Below are 22,114 nucleotides of genomic sequence, written 5' to 3'. Positions count from 1 at the left end.
ATAGCGTATACATGGTGGACACACCAAAGGAAAACGACGACGAGGAACGGAAGGACGCAACGAAGGGCTGTCCCCTCGAGAAGCAGTCATAGCGGCGGTGTAAGCGCCGCCCCAAATCCCGCCTTGACAGAAATAATGATCATATAGACCCAGCGTTAGAGCAGGGCGAACCACTGTCGGACCACGGCAATGCGGAGAATCAAACCGAACAAACCAACTCTGTCAAGGATAATAGTCCGGAGGACATAACACCGGACAGATGCCCAGAGCAACAAAATGCCCATCAAAGGCTTGTTGCCACCGCGAGGAGTCTAAAAAGGCAGAAGCAAAGGCTCAAGGCGGCGCAAGACACACTCCAAATCAGATGGAGTAAAGTACTCAACACAGCAGCGAAGTATGGCGGTAATCGCCTCACCAAGAGCTACCCGAAGCGGAAGTTGCTACCTGAATTCGATGAGGAGGCCTTAGATCCCCCGCAACCAAAAATTAAAACGGCCACCTAGCCAGATAGACGACCTCACGACCAACATGGAGCGGCAAGCAATGCCGCGCAGAAGCCAATACGCGATCCACGCAAGTGCTCGCATCAGAAGGACGGAGCAACTAGATCCATCTATAGACAGCGCAAGCGCACTCCAGCACACGATGCAACACACCAAACATCCGAACACCACGGCACGCCCAGATACAGGGGCGCCGCACACCCCCTATGTTTCACCGATGAGGTGCTGGACCATGAATTTCCAGAGGGATTCAAACCCGTAAACATAGAGGCATACGACGGAACAACAGACCCTGGGGTCTGGAATGAGGACTATATCCTCCACATCCATATAGCTCGACGAGACGATCTCCACACCATTAAATACTTACCCCTCAAACTCAAAGGGCCAGCTCGGCACTGGCTTAAAAGCCTCCCCGAAAACTCCATTGGAAGCTGGGAAGAGCTCGAAGACGCTTTTCGGGCAAATTTTCAAGGGACTTATGTCCGACCTCTGGACGCGGACGATTTGAGTCATTTAACTCAACAGCCCGGAGAGTCAGCCAAAAGCTTTGGAACAGGTTTCTTACTAAAAAGAACCAAATAGTCGACTGTCCGGACGCCGAAGCCTTGGCAGCTTTTAAGCATAGCGTCCGTGACGAATGGCTTGCCAGACACCTCGGCCAAGAAAAGCCGAGAACAATGGCAGCATTAACAAGCCTCATGACCCGCTTTTGCGCGGGTGAGGATAGCTGGCTAGCCAGATGCAGCACCAGCAACCCCAGTACATCCGAAGCTAGAGATGGAAACAGGAAATAACGGTGCAACAACAATAACAAATGTCGGAATAAAGAAGACATCACGAAGAGCACGGCAGTAAACGCCGGGTTCAAAAGCTCTCGGCCAAGTCAGGAAAAGCCGCCCTCTAAAGGCGCCAGAGATGAACTGTCCAGCCTAAACAAAATTCTGGACCAAGTATGTCAGATCCATAGCACCCCTGGTAAACCCGCTAATCATACCCACAGAGAATGTTGGGTCTTCAAGCAGTCCGGCAAGCTCAACGCTGTACACAAGGGGGAGGATACACCAAGCGAAAACGAGGATGAGCCTCTCAAGCAAGACAGTGGGAAACAAAAGAAGTTTCCACCAGAAGTCAAAACAGTCAACATGTTACACGTGATCAAGGGAAGCAAAGGGGCACTCCCAGAGAGACATGCCCAAGGGCCTATCACAGTGAAGTCCTACCACTGGTCGTCCCAAATGATCACTTTCGACCATCGTGATTACTCAGCAAGTATTCGGCGTGCAGGATGAGCTGCCCTGGTATTAGAACCAATAATTAACAGATACCACTTTACACGAGTCCTGATGGATGGTGGTAGCAGTTTAAACCTGATATACCAGGATACAATCCGCGAAATGGGGATAGACCCAACGAAAATCCGCCATAGCAACACAACCTTTAAAGGAGTAACGCCAGGCCCAGGGGCTCACTGCACGGGCTCCCTGCTACTAAAAGTTATATTCGGCTTCCCCGATAACTTCCGTAGGGAACATTTAACCTTCCACATTGCTCCGTTCCAAAGTGGTTATCAAGCACTACTTGGACGCGAAGCTTTTGCTCGCTTTAATGCAATACCGCATTACGCTTCCCTCACGCTCAAGATGCCCGGTCCACGTGGCATCATTACAGTGAACGGAAATATTGAGCAATCTTTGCACGCCAAAAAGAATGCGATTGGCTTAGTAGCCGCACACTAAAAACGGCCACACCCCTATTGCAAATACAAGGGGCTCAACGCACGCAGACAAGTGGCAATTTTTTACTCATTTTTTATACATGGTTTCTTTAAAAAAACCACCTTTTTGCACGACAACTTTTTCACCTAAGTTCCTCTCTTTTACAGATGACCATCGTGCTACACCCGTCCAGGATACGGCACAACGGAGACACAGGCGCAGACGTGCAGCAGGGACCCGCTCCAAGGATTCTTTTTAGATTAAGACCCTGCGTAAACCTTTTTTACTGTCTCTTGTTGATACACATCCCTCAAATTCTTAGCACAATTGAGAAGGATGCTGACGTCTTGGCATGTGGCCACGTCAGAATAATGCACGTACCTGGACACAAGGGGCTTCTTACAAAGGGAACTATTTAGGCCCGGTTTATAACATAAAGACCGAATACCTTAGGGAGTGTTCGGCGTCGCGAGTTTGGCCTTATATGCATCAGCTCCAAATCATCGTCTTTGGTCAAATGTTGGGTTTGCCCGGCTGCTGTGTTTTGGTGCCTTACGTTCCGCTTTATCGGGTAAGGCAGCACTAGGATTACTACTGCGATTGTGCCCTGGTTCATCCGGACGAGCACCTCAGTAGAGAAAGCTGAAAACTGACTGTCATGATATAGCGTGAGACTGGTCAACCACTCGATGACCTATTGGAATGTTAGAATTCCTCCACCTTAACGAAGGGTCGTTTTCCGGCCAGGCATGTACACACCCCGAGATCGGGAGAGTGCGGAGCCACCAGGGGCTATCTAGTAGCCCCACTGTCAAACTCCTATGGCTAAGTGAAAGTGTTAAAGCATTATAGTTTGGTTGCCTCGTTCGCTGTGCTATCACCTCCTTAATAGGACCAAGACGTTGGGTTAAGTGTGAAAACGCGTCTTCTGCGAACACCTCCGAATTATATGCGTGGGGGCTGAAGCCGACGACTGCAATCTTTCAGGTTATACACATGTATACATAAACGGCCGCACAGGAGGCATCATATTACTTTCAGGCAAAAAGTATAAACACAGCCTTAATAAATATCATAAAAACATTGTGTTTACAATGGGAATACATGTCACTCAAACATAATATTCTTCGAGCATTGGGCCTATATCAAACGAGCACCCTCGAGAACCTCTTTGAAATAGTGCTCGGCAGCCACTCGGCCTATGGCCGAACCCTGCGCCGCAACAGTGGTAGCGTCCATCTCCGCCCAGTATGCTTTAACACGGGCAAGGGCCATCTGCGAGCCTTCTATGCACGCCGACCTCTTCATCGCATTAATGCGCGGCACTGCACCAAGGAACTGCTGCACTAAGCTGAAATAGTTGTTCGGCTTTGGCTTTTCCGGCCATAGCTGATCCACGACAGACCTCATGGCGAGTTCGGACAACCTATTTAGCTCGGCCCATTCGGCTAGCTGATCAGTCAATGGAAGCGGATGCTCTGGAACGTTGAATTGTGACCAGAACAGCTTGTCCACTTCACGATCTGTTTGACCTTGGAAGTATTTGGCCGCATCGGCAGCGCTCGCCGCCAAGTCCATATATGCATCTGCCGAACTCCACAGCCGATCCAGAGGGGCATACCGTGGATCTCCGAACTTCCTCTGTAGCATGAAGGGCTTCCCAGCCACAATATCCCCGGCTTCCCATAGCTCCTCCTTCTTCGCTCTCATAGCAGAGCGGGTGTCTTTGTCCGCCATCGTGGCCTTTTCAAGGTCCATTGCCTTCGCTCGGTTTTCTTTTTCAAGGAACCGGCAACGGTCGGCAGTGTCTTTTAGTTTTACGGCCATCTTCTCTTTGCTCTCGCAATGTGCGGCCTTCTCGGCTTTCAACTCTTCGGCCGCCTTCAAAGCAGCCGCATTACTAATCCTTGCTTGCTCCTTGGCTCGGGCAAGTTCAGCCCGCAAGGTTTCCATGGTAGCAGCTCCATCTGCAGTCACAACATATTAAAGATACGGGCATCATGCTGCTCTTACTATGTGGCATTCACCAGAAAATAACACTTACCCTGTGCCTCGTCAAGCCTCTTGTTAACAAGCTCGATGTCGGCATCCGCCGCATCCAGTTGCCGCTTCAGTCCAGCAAATTCATGAGTCCGGCTAGCCACCGGAGCTCCCGCTACCTGCACATCAAAGCGGTATGGTTATTACCTGGGACTACGATCCTCTGTTTGCCGTCGTTTTCGGCGACAACCAGAGTCTCAGGGGCTACTATCTACACAGGGCACACCTAAAAATGTACGGTACCATCACAAATGTATATCATTTTACGTACCTCACAGCCCGTTAGTAGACTCATAAAGGCATCATGCAACCCGCTTTCGGCGGATGAGATCCTTTCCATCACCGTATCCATCAATGTACGGTGTTCTTCTGAGATGGCCGCTCGCTCCAACAGCTCTCTCAGTACGTCTGACCGCATACCAGACGGTGCCGGACTCTTCTGTTTGCTCTCTTCGAGAGCCGGACGCTGGGAACTTCGGGTGACTATAGGATTATCTTCTGGCCTCGCCGGATCCGGAGAGGCCCTCCATGACGACACTTCAAGGTCGCCCACTTCTTGAGCGGAGGAGTCCGGGGGAGGCGTTTCGCTCTCCATCATCTCCGGCAGAAGATCCCCCGAAGACGAGCTCTGCTCAGAAGGGCTAAGATCTGAACTGCAATAAATACTTTGGTTATTCTCCTCGGAGGTAAGGTAGTATATCTCCACTATTAAAGTACTTTTTGATTACTTACAGCTCGTTGAAGGGCTGATCCCCGCGTGGACTTTGTGCGGCAAGAGCACCCTCCAAGGCAGGACCCTCTGGTGGAGATTTCTTCTCCCGCTTGGAAACCTTGGTTTCCGGACCTTCAGAGGTAGTCCTCTTCCTTCCCCGGGGTGAGAGAATGTCCGATTCCTCCCCTCGGTTATCCTCCCTCACGGAGGCGCTCGTTCCCTTGGTCGGAATAGGTAGCGATGGAGGCCCGCTTTCGCCCTCATTATTCCCCCCTTTGTCTTCCTTTGAGGGCTCCGGGCAAGGTGCTAGCTCGAGCATCTTTTCCAGTACCGGATTTTCCAAACCCTCAGGAAGGGGGGCCGAACACCGAATCATCTTCGCCTTTGTCATCCAGTCCTGATCAAAGAGCGATTTCTTAGAATGACGTCGTGGTAAATAAGAGACAGTGTGTTCGGCTAAAGGTTTACTTACTTGGTCGACTGTATGGTTGCTGCTCAGGCCCACGTCCTTGGTAGTATCCGGACACTCTATTTGGGGTCCTGTCGGTGTCAAAACCGGCGGATCTCGGGTAGGGGGTCCCGAACTGTGCGTCTAGGCCGGATGGTAACAGGAGGCAGGGGACACAATGTTTTACCCAGGTTCGGGCCCTCTTGGTGGAGGTAAAACCCTACATCCTGCTTGATTGATATTGATGATATGGGTAGTACAAGAGTAGATCTACCACGAGATCGAAGAGGCTAAACCCTAGAAGCTAGCCTATGGTATGATTGTTGTTCCTACGGACTAAAACCCTCTGGTTTATATAGACACCGGAGAGGGCTAGGGTTACACAGAGTCGGTTACAATGGTAGGAGATCTACATATCCGTATCGCCAAGCTTGCCTTCCACGCCAAGGAAAGTCCCTTCCGGACACGAGACGAAGTCTTCAATCTTGTATCTTCATAGTCCGGGAGTCTGCACGACGGTATAGTCCGGCTATCCGGACACCCCCTAATCCAGGACTCCCTCAGTAGCCCCCGAACCAGGCTTCAATGACGACGAGTCCGGCGTGCAGATTGTCTTCGGCATTGCAAGGCGGGTTCTCCAAATTCTGTGTACATGTTGAATAATGTCCGGTTTCTTGTAGCGCTCCTTGGATTCTACGCCTAATAATGGCCGTCTTCCACGTGTCAAACGAATACGAAAAGTCAGGGTGTTTTTTTATATTTACACCCCTAGCCACGTGAATGAGCCGCCAATTTAAGGGGACGAGGATTCAGATCCAAACCACACCTTCTCCCCTCCGCGAGTATTCCTCACAGCGTATCCGACAGAGGTCCATTCTATCATGGCCGACCGGCGCAGCTCCTCCTCTCGCCCTTCCAGCCCTCAGCCTGGAGATTGGAAGAGGTGCTCCATCCCGCACAGCGAGCTAGTGACGCTCCAGACCAAGGGATTTCTCCCCCCGGCCTATATGGTCCCAGTTCAAGCCGGACTTGCCACCTATAATGGCGGAGAGCAAGCGGAGAGCACCCCCAATCCCTCCAAAGGAGAGCGGGTATGCCTTGTCCCTTACTTAATAAGAGGGCTCGGATTTCCAATTCATCCGTTTCTCCGGGGGCTCCTAGAGTTCTATGGCCTCCAGCTGCACAACCTCAGGCCTGCCTCCATATTGCATATCGCGGGCTTCGTAGCCCTTTGCGAGCTGTTTTTGGGCTGCGAGGCTCATTTCGCGCTGTGGAAAAGGCTATTCTGCCTTGTGCCCCGTTCTAACAAGGGGTCAATATATCAAGTGGGCGGAGCCGAAGTGTGGCGCATCGTCGGGACCGGATATCTATCTGGAACCCCAAAGAAGGCGTCCGAAGACTGGCCTTTGGAATGGTTTTAGATAGAGGACATCCCGCTGCCGGATCCTGTCCGGATCGGCCTCCCTGAGTTCGACAGTGCTCCCCTAAAGAAGCGCCTAAGCTGGCGTCCATGGAGCCCTCAGAGGGAAAGTGACAAGGACGTTCTTTACCTGATGGGCCGGATAAGATTGTTAGCTCATTCCGCACTAACCATGATCGGGGTCATGGCCGCATGCATCATGCGAGGGGTGCAGCCACTTCAGTATAGAGGCCGCCCCATGTGGGACTTCAACGGGGAGGACGACGCCACCCGCCACAGCCGTAAGGGGCCGGATTCGGCTGCCGCTCTAATAAAGACCTTGTCCGCTTTGTACAAGGGAGAAGAGGAGAAATTTCTCCGCGTCAACCCACAGGGTGGATTTTCTATGTACAATCCCCCAAGTTGGGTAAGTGGACACTTTTACTTGCCCATCCGTTTTATATTCCCATTGTTAAATATTCAGTCTAACGACTTCAACGCAGGAACTGCGCCAGGCTGTTAAAGAAATAAACAGCCCTCCTCCACAACCCGAGGATCCGGGACGGTCCCTCGACCCGGCCTCTCAAGAGGATCCGGACTTATCTGTGGAGCTGATTGATGGGGTGTTTCATCAATTGAGCAAGGACAACGCCTTGGTGGCCATTACGGCCGATTACCCAGGGCTACTCCCAGCCTCACAGGTAACTGAGACCAAAGTCCCAGCACTTTGAAAAGGGATCTATCCTCGTGTGTTTTTGATTGCCGTATGACAACCGTGTTTTGCAGGGGAGGTCCTTGAGACGAGAGGCCGAGCCTGAGGCGACTAGCCAATGAGGGGCGCAATGCCCCGCGGGCTGAAAAGAAGTGCGGTCCGGACTAAGACGCCGGCGCAAAGGTATAGCGTGCCATCTTATTCCTAGGTGTTATTCCTTCAAGGCATACTAACGCTCGTGCTCTCTTCAGGACGAAGAGACCTCGCCGGACTATATCTGGAGAGGTTGCCAATCGCGCCTCCACCAGCCAGGCTCCAAAGCCTGGTCCGGAAGCGGAGGAGAACACGAGGCGCGCACCGGACGCTCCTCCGACAGAGGATGGGGACAGGCTGTCTGCCACCAATTCCGAGGTGGAGAGTGCCATGAACCACAGGCGTCGCCGGACAGTTCTTCGCGACGCTTGTTTCTCCCAAGAGGCATTGGATGCCTTCAATTCGGGAGATGCGTACCTCCGTGCCACTCAAAATGGTCTAGCCAGAGCCACAAAGCAATATGTAAAAGACATACGGGTAAGAAAATTTTGGTAATTATATATATAACAGTAGCCCCCGAGACTTGAAACAGTTAGAATAACTGATTTAAGGATCATTTGTTATGCAGGTTCTTACAGAAAAGAATACCCTATTGTCCCAGGAGCTGGAAGGGTGCAAAGCCCAACTTGAGGCCACACTAGCCGCGGCAGGGAAGCCCAAGGAGACCCCCTCTAGTAATATACGCTTCGAAAGATAAGTATTTTGCGAAGTGCGGCATGGGTGCAAATCTGACAAATGAAATTGCAGATGGCGCCGGATTAAATCCGGAAGAGCAACAACTCCGACGCCAGCTGAAGGCTGGTGAGAGCGTGCTGACAGAGGTGAGGCGGGAGAAGAACAATCTCCAAGATGCCAACACCAAGATGGGCGTTGAACTAAAGGATGTTTGTGCCTAGCTGTTGCGCTCCATGAAGGAGAATCAGCGGCTTCGACGCGGCATATATAGTAAGTGCTTAAACGAACTTTGAAAAAAGAGTTTGGCGAGGAAGTCGACTAACAGAGTAATGTCTGTAGGTATGCTAACAGGTCGTCCTGCAGAGGAGATGCCCGGTTCTACGGGTGACCTTCTTCCCGAGCTCTCACAACTGCACGAGCGAGTTCGGCAGGTGATGCAAAGCGTCGCCCAGGCCTTGTGGCCATCCGTCTCCATGCCCGAAGGCCTTGGAGAGCTTGTAGAGAAGCTAAAGGGAGCGCGGCGGTGCTTCCGATTGTGGAAGATGTCGGCCTGCCGTCAAGGCGCCAGGGAGGCCTGGGCCATGGTGAAGACGCGGTACACGAAGGCTGACCCAAACCACATGGCCGAGGTCGGACCCGTGGGGCCCGATGGGAAGGAGATCCCTGTGAGCTTAGTATACGGCCAAGTAGAATTGGCCGCAAAGTATTCCCAACAGGACTGTAAACTAGACAGTCTGTTAGATGGTATTGAAGAGGAATACAATCAGTCAGATTGACTATGTAATTATAATTGACATGTGTAATGCCTTCTAGCCGGATTGTAGATCGTTTGTCATGGCCGACCTTTTTGCTTCAACCTCGGGACCTGACGGTCCGGAGTGTGTCCGAATACCCTCGCGGTTATATAAGAACCGGGGTATGCATGGAGACCAGGCATAGGGGTCATTAGTGCTTGAACAGACAAGTGCCCAACTAGTTATGTTATATTACATGGTTAGTAAGAAACATCTTCCAGGGAGAATAGTTCCGTTAGGGGTTCCTTTCCCTGGGAGGCGTGCCCTAAAGTGCATGTCCATTCTGCGAAAAGAGACGCAGGAAAAACATCTGGGGGCGTATAGATAAATAAGTGAAAAAAGATCATCTTTAGTTCACCGACCGAATATTCCCTTAAGAACGCTAGCTTTCGGCTTCACCCAGTCTGAGGTACACATCCGGCTGACCCGACAGTAACAATCGCAGAGGTGCTCCCTTTACCACCTAGCCGAACAATCGGGAACGTAGGGGTAAGCACAGGAGCCAAACAACCCAGCTTGGCCAAAACTTAAGTCATATCGATGCATATAATGGTGAATAAAAGGTACATGCGGAAGTGTGACACATGTGTTGGGCATGAAGCCCGTATAAATAAGCTTCTGTTTAAAGAAGCCCCCAGGTTTAATGAGCACGGATAGCGCATCACTGTATGAGCCTTTAAAGGCTATAAGATAGAGAGGGGGGAGAAGGAGAGAAATGTAAGACAGAAAGTATATAAAAAATGGACAGAGGAAGGAGACGAACACAAAGTCCGGCGCTAGGCGTAGAATCTTCAGAGACGGGCTGCGTTCCATGGGTTCGGCTCGAGTCGGTTATCCGATGCATCTCGCAGGCGGTACGCTCCACCAGTCAGGACTTGGGTCAATTATGAAGGGACCTTCCCACTTGGGCTTGAGTTTGTCATTTTTCTTGTTCGGCAGGCGTAGAACTAATTCGCCAACGTTGTAATTTTTGGCCCGTACTTCTCTGCTTTGGTATCTTCGAGCCTGCTGTTGATAGAATGCGGAACGGGCTTTTGCCACGTCACGCTCTTCCTCCAAGGCGTCCAAACTGTCATGCCGATCGAGATCGGCTTCTCTTTCTTCGTACATGCTCACTCGAGGTGAGTCATGAATTATGTCACAGGGCAAAACTGCCTCTGCACCGTACACCATGAAGAATGGTGTGTATCCGGTGGTGCGATTCGGCGTGGTCCGCAGCCCCCAGAGTACGGAGTCGAGCTCCTCTACCCAGTGCGTGTTAGATTCCTTAAGGGACCACACTAATCTGGGTTTGATGCCGCTCATGATACGACCATTTGCACGCTCGACCTGGCCGTTAGTTTGTGGGTGATAGACGGAAGCATAATCGAGCTTGATGCCCATGTTTTTTCACCAGAGTTTTACCTCGTCGGTCGTAAAGTTCGTGCCATTATCAGTGATGATGCTGTGGGGGATGCCGTAACGGTGTACAACCCCGGATATAAAGTCTATCACCGGTCTGGATTCGGCCGTCTTAACAGGCTTGGCTTCTATCCATTTGGTGAACTTATCCACCATGACCAGTAAGTATTTTTTCTTGTGGGTTCCGCCTTTAAGGGGTCCAACTATGTCAAGCCCCCAGACCGCGAAGGGCCAAGTGATGGGGATAGTTTGGATGGCGGTGGGTGGCATATGGATTTGGTTTGCAAAAAGATGGCAACCGACGCATCATTGGACTAAGTCCTGGGCGTCTGCCCGGGCCGTCGCCCAATAAAAGCCTGTACGGAAGGCCTTGCTTACAAGGGACCAAGCTGCAGCGTGATGACCGCCGAGTCCGGCATGAATTTCAGCCAGGAGGTTCCGCCCTTCCTCTTCAGAGATGCACCTTTGAAGGACTCCAGTAGTGCTTTTCTTATAAAGCTCTCTGTCGGTGTCAAAACCGGCGGATCTCGGGTAGGGGGTCCCGAACTGTGCGTCTAGGCCGGATGGTAACAAGAGATAGGGGACACTTTATTTTACCCAGGATCGGGCCCTCTCGATGGAGTTAATACCCTACTCCTGCTTGATTAATATTGATGATATGGGTAGTACAAGAGTAGATCTACCACGAGATCAAGGAGGCTAAACCCTAGAAGCTAGCCTATGGTATGATTGTTGTGTATGGAGTTGATTAGGCACCCCAGGCTTTACACTTTATGCTTCCGGCTCGTATGTTGTGTGGAATTGTGAGCGGATAACAATTTCACACAGGAAACAGCTATGACCATGATTACGCCAAGCTATTTAGGTGAGACTATAGAATACTCAAGCTTGCCTTCCACGCCAAGGAAAGTCCCATCCGGACACGGGACGAAGTCTTCAATCTTGTATCTTCATAGTCCAGGAGTCCGGCCGAAGGTATAGTCCGGCTACCCGAACACCCCCTAATCCAGGACTCCCTTAGTAGCCCCTGAACCAGGCTTCAATGACGACGAGTCCGGCGCGCAAATTGTCTTCGGCATTGCAAGGCGGGTTCCTCCTCCAAGTCCTTCATAGAAGATTTGTAAACACCAAGAGTAGTGTCCGGTTCTGCAAAATAAGCTTCCACATATTACCATAGAGAGAATAATACTAACACAAATCAAATCTGTTGACGTATTCCGCAGTGCGCTATCACACTACGGCCAAGTCCTTTACTCAAATCGTTTTCACTTTTCCACCTCAGCATGTTTTCGAGGCGGTTTCCTTGGCACGTCTTGTCAAAGCAGAGATCGTGTGCCCCCCTTTTACGGGATTCTCATCAATACGGACGTGGGTAACCCAATCATGCCCGTTAGCATGTTTTCTCGATCAAAGGCGAGTCCTAAACGGTTACGGGGAGGGCTCCTGGTATTCGACCTCTTATAAAGAGACCAAGGCCTTACTCCTTTTTTCAATCTCAAACGAGTTCGCCCGTCGCCTCGAGTTCCATCACCCTAAGCTTCAGATTCCAGGTGCTTCAGACTTTCGACAATGTCCGGTTCTGACCTTCAAGGCCGATGGATGCCCTCCTCCGTCACAGAGGAGGACGTGCTAAAGTTGAGAGAGGCTAAGTTCTTGACCGCCGAAATTCCGCATAGGTTGCCTGCTCAAGGGCAGGCTATTCCCAATCCCCAGCCTGGTGAGAGCGTAGTATTGATGTCTCACTTCCTTCGGGGGTTAGGCTTCCCAATGGATCCCTTCGTGAGGGGGCTGCTGTTTTATTACGGGCTGGAATTTCATGACTTAGCCCCGGAGTCCATCCTCCACATTTCCTCATTCATCATTGTGTGCGAAGCGTTCCTCTGCGTTACTCCTCACTTCGGATTATGGCTCAAGACTTTTGGAGTGGAGCCGAAGATGATCGAGGGACGGCACGCAGAGTGCGGAGGTGCCGTCATAAGTAAGAATGCTGATGCTCCATGGCTCGAGGGCTTCTTTCAAGAGGAGCTCGGCTTGTGGCAACGAGAATGGTTCTATATCACCGCTCCCAGGAGCGCCAAGTGGGCGGCGCCTCCTGCCTTTCGCTCGGGTCCCCCATCACGACTAGCGTCATGGGTCAACAAAGGATTGGATTGGGGTTTACCCAAAGACATGCCCCTGTTACAGGGCCGAATTAAGGATCTCTTGGAAGGAGACCTCAGTTTGGTCAAGGTGACGCAGGTCATGCTGATTCGCCGAATATTGCCCGGCAAACGTCGCCCCCTTCGCCTGTGGGAGTTTAATCCAGAGGGAAAGCGAGCTCTCCAGAATTTTATGGGTGCAACGCCCGCGGAGATGTATAGAGTGTTCTTCGGATCACAAGGGATGTGTCCGGATTTGACCGAGGATGCAGGCCTATGCTGCAATCGCCCGGATACTCAAGTAAGCAACCCTGTGCCCGGACCTTCTATCCGTATAATTGTCAAAAACTTGCCCCTAAAAGAGCCGTCCTTTTAAACAGGAGTGGATAGCGAAGGCGAAGCTGATCAGGTGTCCGGCTCCCCTTCCTGAAACCAGGCCGGATCCTGTGCTAGTCAGGATGCTGGAGATAATGCCTTTGGAGGGGGAGGACAAGGAAGCTATGGCCTCCTCGAAGGAGGCTGCTCCGAAGGGAGGACCGAAAATTCCTCTCCTAAGGGGAAGAAGAGAGCCGCCTCTGACGACCCGGAAACCATGGCCTCGAAACGGGGGAGAAAATCCTCGTCAGAGGGTCTGATGCCGGGGAGTTCCTCGGCCGGACTACGCCCTCAAGGGGATCAGCCCTCCAGCGAGCCGTAAGTGGAGAAAAGATTTTCCTTTTGAGGGATGAGAGAAATCCTTAATTTTATTTCTGAGAAGATTAACCGAAATTTTACCTTGTAGCTCGAACCTCAGCCCTTCGCCGCAGAGCTCGTCTTCGGGGGATCTTCTTCCGGAGATGATGGAGAGCGGGACGCCTCCCCCTGCCGTACCGCCCAGCGAGGCGAGCGACCCTGAGGTGTCGTCGTGGAGGGTTTATCCGAATCCGGCAGGGGCGGAAGGTGGCTGTGCGGCCCCCCGAAGTTCTCCGCGTCCGGCCTTTGAAAGAGGCCATAGGACAAGTCCGGCACCGTCTGGTGTTCGGCCGGAGGAGCTAAAGATTCTGCTGGGGCAAGCTTCTATCTCAGAGGAGCACCGTGCATTGATGGGCACGGTGAATGAAAGGATTTCATCCGCAGAAAGCGGATTGCATGAGGCCGTCAAAAGTTTACTGACGGGTTTTGAGGTACGTTAGATAATGTACACTTTGGTCAGTTGCGCATAAGTAAGGTGCGCCCTGTGTAGATAGTAGCCCCTGAGACTCTGCGCGTTGTCAAGAAATGACGGCACACAGAGGATCATAATCCCAGGTCTAAGATGTCGCCTTTGAATGTAGGTAGCGAGGTGTCCGGAATCAAGCCGAACTGATGATGTGGCCGAACTAAAGCGGCAACTGGACGTGGCAGATGCCGACATCGTGCTTGTCAACAAGCGGCTTGATGAGGCTCAAGGTATGTAATTCTTCGGGCGGCATCAGGTAAGAGGAGCTTCATGCCAGTGTCTTACAATGTATGTGCTTGACGCAGATGGTACGGCCGCCGTGGAGAATCTTAGGGCAGAACTTGCCCGAGCTAAGGAGCAAGCCAAAAAAAGCGATGCGGCTGCCAAGAAGGCCCTTGAAGAGCTGAGAGCTGAACAGGCTGCTCACTGCCGAAGCAAAGAAGAGATGGCCGAGATGGCCGAGAAGTTAAAGAGTGCTGCAGACCGTTGCAAACTTCTTGAGAAAGAAGACCGGGCAAGACAGACGGACTTAGAGAAGGCCGTTGCCGATGCCAAGGACGCTCACTCTGCGATGAGAGCTGCGAAAGAGGAGCTGCGTCAGGCCGAACAGATTGCGGCTGGAAAGCCCTTTATGCTGCGGAGGAAGGTTTGTGATCCGAAGTTTGCTCCGTTGGACCAGATGTGGAGTGTGGAGGACACCTATCTAGATTTGGCAGCAAGTGCTGCTGATGCGACCGAACACTTTCGAGATCTGGAAGATCGCGAAGTGGAAAAGCTTTTCTGGTCACAGTTTCACAATCCAAAGCGTCCACTGGCAGTGGATGATCGTTTGGCTCAATGGGCCGAACTGAATAGGTTGTCCGGACTCGCCATGAAGTACGTCATGGATCATCTGTGGCCAGGGAGATCGGAGCCGAAGAGTTATTTCAGCTTGGTGCAGCAATTCCTTGACGCGGTGCCGCGTATTAATGCAATGAAGAGGTCAGCATGCATAGAGGGCGCTAGGATGGCTCTTGCCCGTGTTAAGACATACTGGGCAGAGATGGAGACCATCGTTGTTGCGTCCCGAGATTCGGACAAAAGCCGAGTACCATCCGAGCACTATTTTCAGGAAGTTCTTGAAGGCGCTCGTGTAATAGAGACGCAGTGCTCGAAAGATGCTATGTTATGATAGCATATGTAATTATAAAGTAATATTTTGATTACCTGTAGTGGCCTTTTTAATACTTGTGCCTCCAAGTATTGGGAACACCTTCTATGCGGCCGTTTCAAGATATGTATATATATAGAGAGAGAATCTGAAAGATGGCAGTCGTTGGCTTCAGCCCCCACGCACATAGTGCGGGGGTGCTCGCAGAAGACGCATTTTCACACTTAACCCAACGTCTTGGTCCTACAAAGGAGGTGATATCGCAGCGGGCCAGGCAACCAGACTATAATGCTTTAACACTTTCACTTAGCCATAGGTGTTTGACAATGAGACCCTTTAGGTAGCTCCTTGGTGGCAACTGCGCTCGTCCGAATTCGGGGCGCATATGTGCCTGACCGGGAAGCGGCCCTTCATTAAAGCGAAGGAATCCGATAGATTCCGATAGGTCATCGAGTGGCTGACCAGTCTCACGCTACATCATGACAGTCAGTTTTCGGCTTTCTCTACTGAGGTGCTCGCCCTGGCCGAACCGGGGGCACAATAGCAGTAGTTCTCCTGGTGCTACCTTAGCCGATAGAGCGGAACGTAAGGTAGCCGAACTCAGGAGCCGGGCAACCCAACATTTGAACAAAGACATGATTCGGAGCTGATGCATATAATGCCAAAACAAGCGACGCCGAACACTCCCTAAGGTGTTCGGTGTTTATGAGTGCGGGCGAAACAACACTCTTTATTAAAAAAGCCCCTAGTGTCCAGGTACGTGCAAAAATTCTGACGTGGCCACATGCCAAGACGCCAGCCTCCTCCTTGGTTATACTAGAAAGAAAAAACCAGGGGATGTGTAGCAACAAGAGACAGTAAAAAAGGTTTACGCAGGGTCTTAATCTAAAAAGAATCCTTTAGGACAGGTCCCCACTGCACGTCTGCGCCTGTGTCTCCGTTGTGCCATATCCTGGACGGGCGCCGCACGACGTTCATCTGTAAAAGAGAGGAACTGAGTTTAAAACGGGTCGCGCCGAAAAAGTTTAAAATAAGCAAAGTAGAAAGTAAGATATATAAGTTTGAGCTTTATTGTCTCATATTGTATATGCGTGGAGCCCCTGGTGCGGGGGTATATGGCTTCTAGGCCTGCATCAATGATGATTTTGCGCCGAACTCGTCTGTCCGCGTTCGTGGTCTTTAAATGACCTATTTTGAAGTTTTTTGGCCGGTGAGGCCATTTTGTTGTGGGGCTGTTTAAAGCGGCCGCACAGTCTTCCGCTTGGGGAGGCGCACTTTAGTGCTTCCCCTTCAAAGAGATGATGCCTCGTGGACAGGGCATCTTAAGCATAAGAGATGCATAATGCGGTATTGCGTTAAAGCGAGCGAAAGCTTCGCGTCCCAGTAGTGCTTGATAGCGACTTGAGAACGGGACGATATGGAAGGTCAGCTTTTCGCGACGGAGGTTATCGGCAGAGCCGAATGTGACTGTGAGCCGGAGAAAACCCATACAATGGGTGTCCGGACCAGGTATTACCCCTTGAAAGGACGTTTTGCTGCGGTGGATTCTTGCTGGGTTTAGCCCCATGTGATGGATTGTATCCTGATATATCAGGTTTAGTCCTCTGCCGCCGTCCATAAGGACATTTGAAAACTTGAGTCCGCCAATTATTGGATCGAGTATCAAGGCAGTCCAGCCTACATTCTTGATATTCCTAGAATAATCTAGCTGATCGAAGATGATCGGTTTTGACAACCAGTGGCAGGACCCTTTGGGCCGTGTGGTGCGTACCTTTACGGGCACCGCACATTTTGTTATGTGAAGTGAGTTCACTGTTTTTACTTCTTGTGGGAAGTTCTTTTGTTTCCTGGTGCTCTGCTTTTGGGGTCCGTCCTCGTCTTCGCTTGGTGTGTCGAGCCCCTTGTGTTCGGCATTGAGTCTGTCGGATTGTTTGAAAACCCAATAGTCTCTGTGGGTATGGTTAGCAGGCTTCCCGGGAGTGCTGTGTATCTGACATATCCTGTCCAGGATTTTATTTAGGTTGGACGGGTCGTCCCTGTTATCCTGGGGGGGCGATTTTTCCTAATTTTGTCGCGAGCCTTTGAATCCGGCATTGACTGCCGTGCTCTTCGGACTTTTGTCCTTAGTCCGGCGACGGTCCTTGTTGCGTCACGGTTTTCCGTTTCCATCCCTAGTTTCGGATGTACTTGGGTCGCTGGGGCTGCACCTTACCAACCAGCTGTCCTCACCTGCACAAAAGCGGGTCATGAGGCTTGTTAGTGCGGCCATTGTTCTTGGCTTTTCTTGGCCGAGGTGTCTGGCGAGCCATTCGTCTCGGACGTTATGCCTGAAAGCTGCTAAGGCTTCAGCGTCCGGACAGTCGACTATCTGATTCTTTTTAGTGAGGAATCTATTCCAGAACTGCCGAGCTGATTCTCCGGGTTGTCGAGTTATGTGACTAAGATCGTCTGCATCCGGAGGGTGTACATAGGTCCCTTGAAAGTTTGCTCGGAAAGCGTCCTCGAGCTCTTCGCAGCTTCCAATTGTGTTTTCGGGAAGGCTTTTAAGCCAATGCCGAGCTGGCCCTTTGAGCTTAAGGGGTAGATATTTTATGGCGTGGAGATCATCTCCTCTAGCCATGTGTATGTGGAGGATATAATCCTCGATCCAGACTCCAGGGTCTGTTGTTCCATCGTATGCCTCTATGTTTACGGGTTTGAATCCCTCCGGGAATTCATAGTCCAGGACCTCATCGGTGAAACATAGGGGGTGTGCGGCGCCCCTGTATTTGGGTATGCCGGATTCTGATGATGGCTTCATAGCGTTGCTTATGAGAGCTTGCTTTCTTGGCCCATAAATGGACCTGACTGGGCCATGATGTGAATCCTTAAGTGGGTCGCATGCCGATTTAGGTGCGGCGCCGCTTGCCGCTTTATGGGGTCGTCTATCCGACCGTGTGGCTTTTTCATTTTTTGAATGCAAGGGCTCTAGGGCCTCTTCGTCGAATTCAGGCAGTAGCTTTCTTTTCGGATAGCTTTTAGTGCGACAACTATCGCCATACTTATCTGTGGTATTGATTACTTTGCTCCATCTAATCCAGAGTGCATCTTCCGCTGTTTTCAGCTTCCACTTCTGCTTCATAGGTTTATTCGGCGTGAGGTTGTCTGGAATGCCGTTTTCGCCGGAGGAGGGATGTTCGGTTTCTCTATCCGTGTTGCCTTGTTCGGACGGTTGCTCTAGGGCCTGCTCGTCGTCTACCGGCTCGTCCTGCTCTATGGCTGGGTTTTTGTTGAGGTGGGGCTTGGGTCGGCGTTTACGCCGACGCTTTGATTGTTTTTCGGGGGGTCGATCTCCCGTCCCATCCCCTTTTTCCTCATTGTCGCTTCCTTTAGGGGTATCCACCATGTACACATCGTGAGATGAGGTGGCTGTCCAATGCCCTATGGGCGTTGGTTCGTCGGTATCTCCTGCATCGTCATCCATGCTGTCGATGTCTCCGGAGTCGCAATTGAGCACGTCGTTTAAATTGTCGACAGTGGCTACCAAGTGGGTGGTGGGTGGGCTTTGAATTTATTCATCGTCTGTATCCCATCCTTGCTGACCGTAGTTCGGCTAGGGCTCTTCCGATAAGGAGAGGCTCTTGAGAGAGTTCAGAATATCGCCATGAGGCGAGTGCTGAAAGATGTCCGCGGTTGTGCACTCCATGATCGGCGCCCAATCGGATTCGATCGGCAGGGGCGCGGGGGGCTCGGAGCTCGGAGAGGAGTTCGGATCCTCGGAGTCACGGGCCATGCGGAGTGTGGGGCTGGAGTTCGGCTCAATTGCCTCTGAGATCGCAGCCCCTGAGGCAGCGTCTAACCGCTGATCCTCGATCGGCACAGTAGGCTCCGAATCAATGGTCGAAGCCGATGCGTGTGCGGCCTCCAAGGCGTTGTTCGGCGGCAGAGCTACATCATGCCCATTGAGACAGTGCGGCGCGCTTGGCTGTTGCTCGAATCCGTCGAAGATCAAATCTCCGCGGATGTCTGCCGTGTAGTTTAGGATTCCAAACCTGACTTGATGGCCAGGGACGTAGCTTTCGATCTGCTCCAGGTGGGCATGTGAATTGGCCCGCAGTGCGAAGCCGCCGAAGACGAAGATCTGTCCGGGGAGAAAAATCTCACCCTGGACCGCATCGTTGTTGATGATCAAAGGAGCCATCGGGCCTAAAGGCGACGACACAGAGGAACTCTCAATGAAAGCACCAATGTCGGTGTCAAAACCGGCGGATCTCGGGTAGGGGGTCCCGAACTGTGTGTCTAGGCCGGATGGTAACAGGAGACAGGGGACACTTTATTTTACCCAGGTTCGGGCCCTCTCAATGGAGGTAATACCCTACTCCTGCTTGATTAATATTGATGATATGTTAGTACAAGAGTAGATCTACCACAAGATCAAGGAGGCTAAACCCTAGAAGCTAGCCTATGGTATGATTGTTGTGTATGGAGTTGATTGCCTACGGACTACAACCCTCCGGTTTATATAGTCACCAGATAGGGTTAGGGTTACACAGAGTCGGTTACAATGGTAGGAGATCTTGAATATCGCATCGCCAAGCTTGCCTTCCACGCCAAGGAAAGTCCCATCCAGACACGGGACGAAGTCTTCAATCTTGTATCTTCATAGTCCAGGAGTCCGGCCGAAGGTATAGTCCGGCTACCCGAACACCCCCTAATCCAGGACTCCCTCACTCTCCCTCATGGACTTTATAGGCTTTAGATCGCCGCACTATGCAGCGTGCCTCATTTTGGTCCTCGGGGAGTTCCTGCCTAGTAAGGTAGGCGAGGAATGGTTCTGTCCACGGGGCGATGACGGCCATTATTACGTGGGCTGAAGGTGTTATTTCATTGGCAGAGCCTCCAATTATGTCAGAGTGTTCGGTGTCGGGCAGTGCGGTTGGGTCCGGGCTGTTATTGCCGGGTTCCCCTTCCCATACTACGGATGGCTTGAACAACCTTTCTAGGAAGATGTTGGGGGGGACTACATCGTGTTTTGTGTCGATGCGTGCCAGGACATCTGCCGCCTGATTATTTTCCTGGGCTATATGGTGAAATTCGAGCCCTTCGAACCGAGCTAACATTTTTAGGACGGTGTTGCGATAAGCTGCCATTTTTGGATCCTTGGCATCAAAGTCTCCATTTATTTGGGATATTGCAAGGTTCGAGTCCCCGCGCACCTCTAGGCGTTGAATGCCCATGGATACTGCCATCCGGAGACCATGTAAAAGGGCCTCATATTCGGCTGCGTTGTTGGAGTCTGTGTACATTATCTGGAATATGTATTGAACTGTGTCTCCTGTGGGGGACGTCAAAACGACGCCAGCCCCTAGACCGGCCAACATTTTGGAGCCGTCGAAGTGCATGACCCAGTTTTAATATGTGTCATACTCTTTAGGGAGTTCGGCCTCCGTCCATTCTGTGACGAAGTCGGCCAAAACTTGCAACTTGATAGCTCGCCGTGGCTTGTAAGTTATGTCGAACGGGAGGAGCTCAATGGCCCATTTTGCAATCCGGCCCGTCGCGTCGCGGTTGTTTATAATATCATTAAGTGGCACTTCCGAGGCTACTGTTATTGAACACTCTTGAAAGTAGTGTCGCAGCTTCCGAGATGCCATAAATACCGCATACGCAATCTTTTGATAATGCGGGTACCGTGACTTGCACGGAGTAAGGACAGTGGACACATAGTAGACCGGCTTTTGAAGGGGGAATTTATGTCCGTCCGTTTCTCGTTCGACGACAAGCACTGCGCTTACAACCTGATGGGTTGCTGCAATGTATAATAGCATTGGTTCGCCAATGTTTGGCACGGCCAGGACTGGGTTTGTTGCCAAGATGGCTTTTATTTCGTCGAGTCCGGCTGTGGCTGCATCCATCCACTCGAAGTGTTCGGTGCGCCGAAGGAGGCGGTAAAGGGGTAGGGTCTTTTCTCCTAAGCGGGAGATAAAGCGGCTTAGAGCCGCCACGCATCTGGTTAATTTTTGTATTTATTTGAGGTCCTTTGGGATATCCAATTGTGACAGGGCTCGGATCTTGGCTGGATTTGCTTCAATTCCTCTACCGGATACAATGAAGCCCAAGAGCTTTTCGGCTGGAATGCCAAAAACGCATTTTTCCGCGTTGAGCTTGATGTCGTATGTTCGGAGGTTATCGAATGTTAGCCTCAAGTCGTCTACTAGAGATTCGACATGTCTTGTTTTAACAACCACATCATCTACGTATGCCTCCACTTTTTTGCCGATCTGGTTTGCTAGACATGTCTGAATCATGCGCTGATATGTTGCGTCGGCGTTTTTGAGCCCGAAGGGCATTGTGTTGAAGCAGAATGGGCCGTATGGTGTGATGAATGAAGTTGCGGCTTGGTCTGACTCTGCCATCTTTATTTGATGGTAGCCGGAGTATGCGTCGAGGAAACACAACGAATCGTGTCCTGCGGTAGTGTCGATAATTTTATCGATGCGGGGGAGAGGGAAGGGATCCTTTGGGAAAGCCTTGTTAAGGTCTTTGAAATCAACGCACAGGCGCCAGGATTTGTCCTTCTTTGGTACCATCACCAGGTTTGCTAGCCAGTCCGAGTGTTTTATATCTTTGATGAATCCGGCCTCCAATAGCTTGGCTAGTTCCTCTCCCATGGCCTGTCTCTTAGGTTCGGAAAAACGTCGAAGAGCCTGTTTGACTGGCTTGAATCCTTTTAGGATATTTAAGCTGTGTTCGGCCAGCCTGCGTGGGATTCCTGGCATGTCTTAAGGGTGCCAGACGAAAATGTCCCAGTTCTCTCGTAGGAACTCTCGCAGTGCGGCGTCTACATCAGGGTTTAACTGTGCCCCGATGGAAGCTGTTTTATTGGGGTGCGTTGGATGGACCTGGAATTTGACTATTTTGTCCGCCGGTTTAAAGGAGGTGGACTTGGATCTTTTATCGAGTATCACATCGTCCCTATTCACCGTGGAGCGCAGCGCAGTCAGTTCCTCAGCCGCTAGGGCTTCGGATAGCGCCTCGTGGGCCAGTGCGGCTGTCTTGTTTTCGGCGCAGAGTGCTATGTCCGGATCACTAGCGAGAGTGATCATTCCGTTAGGCCCGGGCATCTTGAGCTTCATGTACCCGTAATGGGGTAT

This window comes from Triticum urartu, chromosome 7 (genome assembly GCF_003073215.2).
Source record: "Triticum urartu cultivar G1812 chromosome 7, Tu2.1, whole genome shotgun sequence".
Lineage (NCBI taxonomy): Eukaryota > Viridiplantae > Streptophyta > Magnoliopsida > Poales > Poaceae > Triticum > Triticum urartu.
Note: the sequence above shows the minus strand (reverse complement) of the source record.